This window comes from Varroa destructor, unplaced genomic scaffold, assembly GCF_002443255.2.
Source record: "Varroa destructor unplaced genomic scaffold, Vdes_3.0 BEIS01000004.1, whole genome shotgun sequence".
NCBI classification, from domain to species: Eukaryota; Metazoa; Arthropoda; class Arachnida; order Mesostigmata; family Varroidae; genus Varroa; species Varroa destructor.
In genome coordinates this window covers 13,880,234-13,890,529 of record NW_019211457.1, presented here as the reverse complement: position 1 = coordinate 13,890,529, position 10,296 = coordinate 13,880,234, and the positions used below count along the sequence as shown (strand labels likewise).

Here is a 10,296-nt window from a genome sequence, read left to right as displayed (position 1 = left end):
AATAACCCACGAAACCGGTCGACAGATATGCTTTTCTAGATGACAGGTTACAACATTTTTGAGAAAATCCATTATAGCGATTAAATGTATAAGATATACTTAAGATAAGAAGACTGCGCTGAATATCGCTCCACTGTTTCAAGCTGGGATAATGACATGAGTCAAAGGGGGGTGGATGAATGTCTCACAGAGTACAGAGGTAGCTCATGGCTCTTATGGTACTGATCCGTGGGCAACCTCAGCGAATTCATCCCTCGCCGTGAAGTATCCTTTGCTGGAAAGGGCGTTTCTATCCTCTCCACTTACGCACGGGGGAAGGAAACCTAGGGCACGAAGCCTAGGGTAGTTCGTACATGTGGATGCCTCAGAACGCCTAGAACGTTGGCTAACAAATACACTGTGTCCCATAGACTCAGCATGTACAACATAGACCAGCCCAACTGTTTTACCAACACATATAGTTACCTCATTAGCTGAACTATTGCGTACTTAACTTCAATCAATACTGTAGAGTGCTGTGAAGATATACGACAGCTTTGGAAGTCGATTACATAGACGAAAGGGCAAAGAAATAACGCAGCTTTTCGTCGTTATGCATTAGGTGACAGGCCGCGTAGGTACTGCGTCGCGTAACGTGACGACGACGTCAAGCACTTGTCCTTCCAACTGACTGCAACCTACGAATGAGGTGCTGAAACTTTTGTCTACTGTCTAACGGAAATGTTCCCGTCGTGTTTAGTGGCCGTTTTAGCAGGGATTGCTAGTGATTGCACGGGTCTCGAAACGTTGCGAAAGCGTTTACTAGAAAAGTGTAGCTAAAAAAAGACATCGCACCTAATCCCAGAAGATAGTTCATAAATGAACCAGCTCATTGGGGAGCCAAGCTCATGGGTTGAGACCCAATTTCAGTGTGTAGTAGTAACGATGAACGTAGTTATTGTTGATTGTACTTAAAAATGATGTGATACACTGGGATACAAGTGACGACGATGGCAGTAATTAGTGGCGACCCTGTAATGAACTGGGGTTTTTCAAGTGGTTTGCCCAAGGGACGAATTAACAGTCTCAAGACTCAGTGAACGTTGATATTGTTTATTAGCTGTTTGGATGTTTCTATCGTTTTCGACGAACATAACTGAAAGTGGATAATGCGCTCGAATACCATCAGCGTTAGATCGGATCAGACGGATACCGCTATACAGACAGGTTTGGACATTTTGGTAATTTTTCTTTGTTCCATTAACTAGTGAAATATAAAAGAGTGAACGACATATTCTATTGCTTCTATCGGCAACAGTCGACGCCTTGAGAGGGGTCAACGGGTCCACATGCGCTGTTGGAAATTCGAAAAGTTATTCATTAATATATATTGTATTTTATATACATATTTAGATATTTTCGTAATACATTAGCATAGCAGGGTCTTGCCAGTTAAAACCTTGGGCTCCGAATAGCCGCTAGCGAATAACATTGGACAAGGTCTGAACGTTCTCCATCGGTGCCTTGAATTCGATGTGTTAGGTAGGATCGTACTTTCAGCTGATCTACGGCGTCGTGTCGGCGAGAATACGGCACCAGACAGTTAAACGAGACAAACACTGGGGCTGATAGTACGTCCGGGTCAGCAACGCAATATCTTGCCAACGTTTAGCTGATTTTTTATTTTTGAACTTAGACTAATTCGAAATATTAGTTAATTTCGCCGGATTTGAGTAACTATAGTGCCCGACGTACATCACTACGATCATTAGAAGTGGAACTAGAATACAAATATGGCCTAACTCCGCTACCGCCCCCCCGAACATTGAGAACATCGCTGTTTGTGGCAAAATAACATTAACGAATTCCTGTCGAAATTAGTTCGTGTCATAGTCTGCTGTAAATATTCTTGCGAAATCTCAACTTCGATAAGTTATAGCCACATTGCGAACTCTAATTAAGAATTAAACATAATGTGCTGCCTATGACCAACGAGGGTTGGGTTGAAATCTAAACCCCAATTCACCTTGTTCACCAGTTTTTCCCCTCCATCGGTCCTTTTACCTAAAAGCCCCCATCTGCTAGAACTATGCAAAATGATACAAATCTTGTGATTTACCCCCTGCAAACTTCCATCAACCCTACGATTCATTCACTATTCCAGCTCCGGTTATCGCCAAATGACCGTATCGTGAAGTAGTGCAAACAGCGTATTTCTCACTCACCTAACTAAAAGTAGAGATTAGAGTGCTCGAAAAGTTATCCTCTCACTCGTTCAACTTAACGGTTAGTTTTCTAGGTTACATCCAGGAGGGTTTCATTATATATTGGTATATACCCGAATGTCACAGAGAAAACCAGATTTTGCTAATGATGATGATGATGATGATGATGACAAAAGCAAAAATTAGCTCAAATAGCCATCGCTTGGATGGCGGTGATGTCGTGACGACCAATGATGCCCATCAAAACCCAGCTGAGCAGAAGGTCGAAAAAGCAGCTACTTCTTCGGCTGCTGTTTATTTTTTTGTAAAAACTTGCTGTACATACAAATTCGATGAATCTTTGAAAAAGACCGCGCTGTCGGTGTCGGAAACACGGAAAAGCATCGACAGAGGGAAAGTAGAAAAAGATCAATAAGGTAAATTCAACGAGTAAATGTATTTCGAATATAGTATGAACGGACGAGGTTGAATAGGCACTAGTGTTTGCATGTTATATATGTAGAAATACAGTCTGGATTTGATCTAAGGACTTGTTGAGTTTATTGATCTGTTTATAGTAGTACGTTATAAATGTGAAGGCGTTCGCGACGATACTTTATAACTTTGATTAGAGCTGGTGTGTGTAAAAACCGTATGTATGACATGTTCAGCATTGGGCCGTGCATACACATACAAACACGTTTCGATTGTGAAAACGCTATTTAAGGACCGTTGGGCGATAAAAGGCTCTTTATATTTATCGTACGTCCATATTGACCGAACACGCACGATCCTAATTGTCTATGGATTCCATTCGCTTATCATTTTCCGAAACGCTATTTAAAATGAGGCATTTTTAAACTCTTCTAGCTGAACTGCTCCTGTCCGACCGCAGAGTGGCCTTCTCCCCTCCAGGGGACCTGTTTGGCCATTGGTACTACAATTAATGGCCTAGTAACATAACATGAACGGTGCAACGGTAAAAAAGGTACGACGCTTGACACTGTGGACAACGTGGGCGTCGACGGGTGCAGTGAAACGAGCTGACCATGTCTCTTAACGGTTGGTCAACGGTTTTGTCGGAGTCTTTCCGCTGTTGGAACGAGCACTTCTGTCTCGCTATTCGTGCCACAGTTTATTGCTTTAAACAGTAAAATAACGGTATGGATCTAGAAAACTGGTTTCGTAAGAGACAGAATTCTGTCGCCAGGTTCCAACTATTGCATTACGTATATGCGAATATGATCTGTGAAGCTTCTTCTTAAAGAAAATTCACTGCTGAATGAGGAACCACTCGAGCTAACCTTTAGTATCACGTTGCTGAGGTTCAGCGATGGCACCCGGTCGCTGCGCTAACCTCAAGACAAGCATTTTCTACAACGTATAACTTATTCAGATTTAAATTAATAGAAGAAGTTACAGCAGAAGATAATTTTATGTAACTGCAATATTGAACAAAAGTTTAGTAATAGAATATTAATAATCATTATTATCCTTCAAATCAAGTCGTTCAATGGTGACAAAAAGAAGATCAAAGTTCATTCCATGGCCGTATCTCATGTGCTCGACGGTGTAAGATCGCGTATGCAGAATGACATTTTCAAGAGGCCTTGATTTTCTTTTGAGGATCAACAGGATTTCCAATTAGAATAATATACACAGTACTTGGTGGCGTTTATTTAAGCGCGTATGTTGCCATACGTAAAAAAAACATTCGCGACCAACGTAAGATAATCTCGTATTATCATCTGTATCCGTCTGCTGTAACCCAACCTGCAGATAATGACATTTCCGAAGCCCATTCATTCAGTGGAACCCCAGAATGTCAGACATTGTCCTCCGAGACAAGTGGATTCGACTGGAAGCATATCGACTACATAAATTTGCCTATCAGGACGTCTGTGTCAGCGGGCCTTTTCGACCGCTAAAGATGTTCGATACGTGATCTGAAGCTTTTAATGTTGCGCGGTTGGTAAAGCCAGTGTTATTGCGAGCGACGAGGCAAACCCATTAACCTTTGTTTCATGTCGCTAACCTGTAGATATAGCCAACTGATTGTACCTATGTATTGTACAATGTGTAGTTACATAGGAAGGAAGCGCGTAGATGGGATTAGATCAAGCGAAAACCGTCAATTTCGGTGAAAATTGCAGCCCTAACTTCTTTTTTATAAACCCTATGAAATTTCTCAAAGGAAGCCATTTCAAGCGATGCCAGGTAGAAGAGGCAGTTCGCTAGTAAATAGTTTATTTCAGAGCTTTGCTTTACGTGAATTTTACAATGCACGGATCTCGATTGTATTAGCGAGATACGACGAACAAAAAAGATATGTAAAATATCATAAAATTATAACTATATTAAAATTCTTTTCAGTGCCCAGGTTTAGAAAACTTTGTATTTGAACAAGCAAATATGCGCGAGCCTTTCTATATATACATATATATATATATATATATATAGTTCAAAACACAGTTTTATCAAATTTTCACAATGGTTTACCCCTTGTCTTTTCAATATTAGTTACTTTTGCTTGTTGAAGTTTAGCGCCAAACAAATGGGAAAACTTTTTCTTTGAAAACAACAGAAATATCTCTAAGAAACAAACTCTGGAAAAAAGCGTTCATCAGGCGATCTGTCTGCATGGGTTTTTAGGTTCTAGTTTCAAAATCATTAACTGCCATTATAAATAGCAAAGTATTGGAATCAAATGTTTGTGTTTTTTTTTTTATAAAAAAAACTCATACAAGAAATTGAAAATGAGTATACTATCTGCTATAAAATCGAAAATCGTAGCATAATTAATTCAACACATTAAAAAAAATATCATACTTTCGTAATGATATTCTGCATACAACAAACCCTGTTTATTAGTTATTTTATATTTATAGTTTATTACTCTTAACCGTTACAAAACTTTACAATATAAAATTAAGCACAAAGCTTGTATATTAATTTATGCCCTATTCTCTGCTCTTCGATCCAGTCGTTCCACACTCTTCTGCAGAAGACCACTGTAAATCATAACGCATCGAGACCCATTGTTGTATTTGCGTTTATCTTCTAACGAACTGTGTCAGTTCTATTAAAAACACCGTGAGCCGCTGGCACGAAGCATTTTTATTTTATGCTGTTTATAGCATCTAGACTGTTAACATACGTAGAAATTGCACGCACAGATACGAAAATTTGTCCACCGAACCAGTTCAAGAATAGGTCATTGACATAAATCACCATTTTTGACGTAATAGGTCTATTTTTCAACGTTTCAACGTAGGTCAACGTTTTTTTGCCTTCAGGTGTACAGTTCCACAGTTTTTTCAAAAGGGTAGGGTTCTAGCACTACATGACGGTTTCACCCCATCGATCATACAGACGCCGCCTGCCCATCCGCTGCGGCCTACGCCCATTCAACTCTTTTTTTCTAGATGAGCATTAGAAATTTTCGGTGTTGGAAAAAATTGCGCCCCCCAATTCCAAATATGAATCAATCGCATACAAACACCAAATTTTAATAAAAACAGCTAGATGAAGTAGCTAGGGCTGATGAAATCCGTTTAGCAAGTACGACCTCGCTCAAATGATGTACTAGGAGAGACGCTCTATTAATCCTGTCCCCGATAGATAGCAGTGTACGTGTCGATCACCTCTGATCGATGAAACATCGCCATATTGGCTTACATAGAAGAATACAGCCCGCCCAGCTCAATCAAATCCGTTGTCTAGAATGAACACGTAGGCACAGATCTGTGTGTTGTCATAATTACGTTGCTTGAGCCGGGCACAGGCTACGTCGAAGAGACGTTATACGGTATGACGAATATTCAAGCGACATTATTCATTTAGAGTACTTGATAAATACACACAAACGTCAATGGCGGGCTCAGTGAAATAAATACTTCGTATTCAGACGATCTGTCGAGTTTGCTATTAGAGGAAATCTTTATTCAAACGGATTAGGCCTCCATGGATGAAACGGTGCAGTATCATAAGAATCCTCCTAGATTTGTGCCTGTAACACTGCCAAATCGTACAATTCAAATTGAAGAATTTAAAAAAAAAAAAATAAAAAAATAACAAAAAAAGCTTTTCATTGCTGTGCACGTGTCGTTATTTCTGTGTCCCAATAGTTTCTCTAAAGTTGATGTCAATTTGTTAATCTCAAAGCGATAAGCATGTTAACCTGTAAACAAAGGGCGATATGACTAGGCTGTGTGCGCTCTTGAGACTAGCATAATTTACAGGGTTAGCCCCCATGCCACTTTTACCGTCCGGCAATTTTCGGAATGGTATCTATTCGACAGTATTCATCGACCCGTGTCTGATTTTGAGCATCCGTAGGATCAATTCATACATGGGAGACTATAGTCGGGCTAATTGTTGTAGCTGAAACTGAAATTTCGGATCTCTCTCTGTGCCCTGATGGATACAGACAGTTAAGTCCAGTTAGGCTGGCCATGCATTTACCTTGCATCTAATGCCGAACGGACGCCCGTTAGGATCCGAGCTATTTCGCGCGCTCCAAATTTGAATATTAATTAGACTACATCAGCTGAGTAGAGAAACTTGTTCTAGGGACCTCTGTGATGTGTGTAGTAGCTTATTTTCCGATCTAGCGGATTTTCTTACGTAAAGGTGCGCACCCTTTCTAGGGGGTGCTTGCGATGGCCACATACAAGAGCACATAGTGAATCATACACAGAACAGGTCCTTTTGATCATCGAACGTTGCCGATGACATAGCCGAGAAGCAATATAGAAATCCGAAAGATAGTTCGAAATATTGCATCGAGTTCTTACGAACCGCAACTTGCGTAGCCTTCATTTTTAGCAATTGCCACTTTTGTGGGACTAGATAAATTTGGACATTATCGTGTCATTATGTTTCGCTTTAAATTTTAATCGCCAAAACAAGATCTGTTTTAGAAATTACGTTGAACACTATTTCCAACACCATCTGTGGCCTGTAAACGACACGTTAATGCTTGCAAGAACAGAGCATTCTAATTGTATTGAGCTTATTAAAGGATACTAGGGACGAAAACCTAATGTCGAATAATTAGTAAGGACTAAGCTTGATGAGCTAACTATTCTAAGAAAAGGGTTGCTGGAATAGTTGATTCATTGCTAGCCACTGATAGTGTTCGATGAAAAGAAGGCCAAGCGATGGGCTAAGGAGTAGAAGCGGCAAGCAAAGAAAGAGAAATGGCTACTAGATTAGGTTGTAAAGCGGGCGTGGAGGCATTTACAGGGAGTGGCCCCGGTCGGTTTTGATCTCAAAATCGATGCAGAGGGGACATGGTAAAGCTTTCAAACGATCCTGAATGAACGCTACCCTTCGAAACAAGTAGGTTCGCTAGCAGACGTATCCAGAGTTCGAGATTGCCAAGCGGTTGCTGCTAAAAAAAAAAAAGCTGGACAGAGAGCTCACTTTTTTGGGCAACATTTGAAGAACAGTAATTTCAGCGCTTTTCAATAATTTTCTTAGCGCAACGAGGGTGACTTTGTAAGTTCGGTTAGTCCGGGTAATTCGAGACAACCAGCTTGGGTAGTCTGGTGTTTCTTGGTGTGAACGGCCGCAATAAATTGTGCTATCTCCACGTAATGTCAGAACGGGCGTGCGGCTCGGGCTTCATGGGCAAACTCGATCACTTAAGACCTGCACGATGATGTCCATTTCATGGCAGATCGACTAGCGAACAATTGATTGAGATTGAAAGAGTGTTCGTTCGATTATGAGAAAATTGAAAAGCACATAGCTGACTACTTAAGCAAACCATGTTTTATTCCTTTGATTTGAAACGGTGTTAGAGCTATCTGCGCTTTTTAAGCAGCCGAGGTTTTCGTGCCGTGCGCAAACAACTGTTCGCCGCGTGGCGGGTACAGCGTCTTCTGGGCATCGATTTAGGTTAGGTAACGGATCGGAGCATAGGATAGTAGGCAGGGAAAACAGTCGAAATCTTTACGGAATACTACCTGACAAAAACATGCATGTCAGGATGACGGAAGATTTGGTTTTGTGCCGCAAACACGTGCAAGATGCCGTCGATCGCATCAGAAGCCGGAAGTTGCGCGGGCCCCCTTAGTCGGCTTTATAAACAATGGAACTGCGTGCGAGATTACGGAGAGCACTGAGCAGTGCGGCGCGAAGCTAGATCCATTCGGCGCGAGAGGCCAATGGCGTCGGGAATGTAGGAATCCCGTCGGACAAGCGCAGCTTAGTTGTCATGGATAGCCACTCCGCTTTTCTTGGATTTTTTCATTTGTTTGTAACAGAAGTTACGTCAACAGAAGAGAGTCAGATACAATACGATTAGGAGATCCACGTCGAAGCGCTGGTCTTATCCGTAGACGTATGTGCTAGGGGGATTAGGTACGATAGCTAGCAAGTTTACGTTCGGACCACTAATCAAAGCGAGCACGCAGAAATTGCGTAGTTGAGATTCTGTCCGTAGATGCTGGCAGATAGATAGCGGAAATTTCAAGCAAGGGTGACCTTTAATGCTCACTTTCCGACTAGAACGTTCGCAAGTTAATATGTATGCGATAGTGCATGTATAACATTTCGTACAGAGGTAGTATCGATTAGTGGTAGTTTGTCCTATTTTGAACACGTCCTCAGGCGAAAGGAGCCTGTTTAATGTACCATTTATTAAAAGACCTAAAAGATATATGCTGATGTGATTATTTTAACTAGGCTATGTGACCTTGAACTAGGATATGCAATATGGTAGTATAATGGCCTCGTTCATTCATAGGCAAGCGTTTGTAAATATGCATCTACCAGTTGCCGGTTATCACAGCTTCCTTTGAGCGTCTGTATCACTCTCCGCATAGGAAAGTGCTACAGTCCTTTTAATAACAGTTGACCGTTTTTGCTGATTTTGATTCACTCTGATGAACGCCTCAACCGATACTCACTCGCTTTTGTCTGCTAGAGAAAAAAAATCATCGACATCCTGTACGATGTTCATACATAGGACTCGCCCGCTGAATTTTTAAAGTATTCCATAGGCGATTTTGAAGATATATTGTATTAGAAATAATTTGTCAAATACAAATACAAACGAAATGCAACTATACGCAAGATAGTCTCGTATCGTCTAATGAAATCTATAGAACGAACCTAGCTCCATACCGCTAAACCAGCCAATTATACACAGTTAAGCACTCAGGCTCCCTTGTAGGTCAGAAGTAGTAACGACACTATTACCGACACCGTCGATAAAGGGAAGAAGGAAACCAAAAAAGGAAACAGGATGACTAAAAACAAAAAATCAAAAATTAAGTGACCGACTGCTATATTTCCTTGTATGTGGGTAATTTCATACAATTTATTAATAACATTAATAAATATCGACACGCTACTATTCGTTTCTGTTAGGCATGCGATCTGTGCAGCTACCCCTAACGCAGCTAATCCACAAGGAGAAGTTTAGTAGTCACTTCTAAGAGCTGTTGCCCTTCTAAGCTTCTAATTCGGAAGCAAAGTTCAACTTCTTTTCGCGACGTGCGACGTAACTCGTCATAAGGAAACGCATAGCGTGCGTCAGTCTCTTAGCAACACATATATACTATGCACGATTTCTACCGTACGAAGATTGTCAGGAGCCGTACTCTTTCCAAATTCAGAACACCATAACAGCGGTTTCTATTTGCATAACGAGTATATTAATATTGTATGAGGCCCCATGTCCTAATACTGTGTACGAAGCTGTTAAGCCGGACAAGGTCTATATCAGCATCCGCAGCAGCTTTGCGTCTGCTTTATCTAAGCAGGACTCAATTTCAAGTATTTGAATTTGTTCGTGTCCGTGGACACGGGCAATTGAATAGCCAACAAATAGCTATCTGTAGTCTTTCTGGCCAGGACGCAGGATGTCGCCGTTGGAGAAGGTCGCAACCGATGCAAGCGCCAATAGACCGGCAGACAGCTTTGTCTGACTATTTCCTAGACGAAGTACGTGCACGCAGGTACAGCGTAGGTTGAAATATTACGCCAATGGCGAGAATTCACCAGTATGATACTTGTTAGAACCAACCATGTCTGTTCGGCAGCTCAAAAGGTGGTCATTGATTTGGATAAAAGCATATTGATCTTATAAGCTATATATATA

General features: G+C 41.1%; 1 protein-coding gene across 5 annotated transcripts in view; it reads left to right on the top strand.

Annotated features, from left to right (window-relative positions):
* Nucleotides 1-369: 369 nt before the first annotated feature.
* The window catches only part of LOC111249032 (uncharacterized), a 36,360-nt gene continuing 26,433 nt past the window's right edge, over nt 370-10,296 (top strand). For all 5 annotated transcript variants that reach the window (XR_015326276.1, XR_015326274.1, XM_022802304.2 and 2 more), the window contains exon 1: nt 370-1,206. The gene's annotated coding sequence lies outside the window, so the exon portion shown is untranslated. The remainder of the gene's footprint in view (nt 1,207-10,296) is intronic.